The sequence below is a fragment of the Nestor notabilis genome, unplaced genomic scaffold, assembly GCF_000696875.1.
Source record: "Nestor notabilis isolate BGI_N333 unplaced genomic scaffold, ASM69687v1 scaffold11864, whole genome shotgun sequence".
Lineage (NCBI taxonomy): Eukaryota > Metazoa > Chordata > Aves > Psittaciformes > Psittacidae > Nestor > Nestor notabilis.
The window spans coordinates 8,819-9,124 of NW_009925248.1; the positions used below are offsets into that span (position 1 = coordinate 8,819).

A 306-nucleotide genomic window follows, 5' to 3' on the forward strand; every position below is an offset into this window, starting at 1 on the left:
ACAGGTGGTCTGTCACTGCGACCAAGGCCAGAGGAACTGAGGAGCATCCAGGTACCACTGTGGCTTCCAGCCCCATGCTGACTAGGCTGCACAGCTCCTTGGGGAGGGACACCTCCTCCAGCCCAACATGCAGCTCCTGCTCACCTGGGAGGTGTTTTACACACTACTTCACTCCTCCAGGCTGACCCCCCTCCACAGAGGGGAGATCTCCCTTCCCGAGTGCACAGGGAAGAGCCCCGTGCTCTTGCTCAACATGCACCAAGTCGGGACAGAAGCCGCAGGGTGCTTGGGTTGACCTGCTGGCTG

At 60.8% G+C, this 306-nt stretch overlaps 1 protein-coding gene across 2 annotated transcripts in view; it reads right to left on the reverse strand.

The window, feature by feature from the left end:
* The window catches only part of LOC104404524 (plasma membrane calcium-transporting ATPase 4-like), a 24,884-nt gene that overhangs the window by 6,016 nt on the left and 18,562 nt on the right, over positions 1–306 (reverse strand). The gene's annotated exons all lie outside the window — the stretch shown is intronic.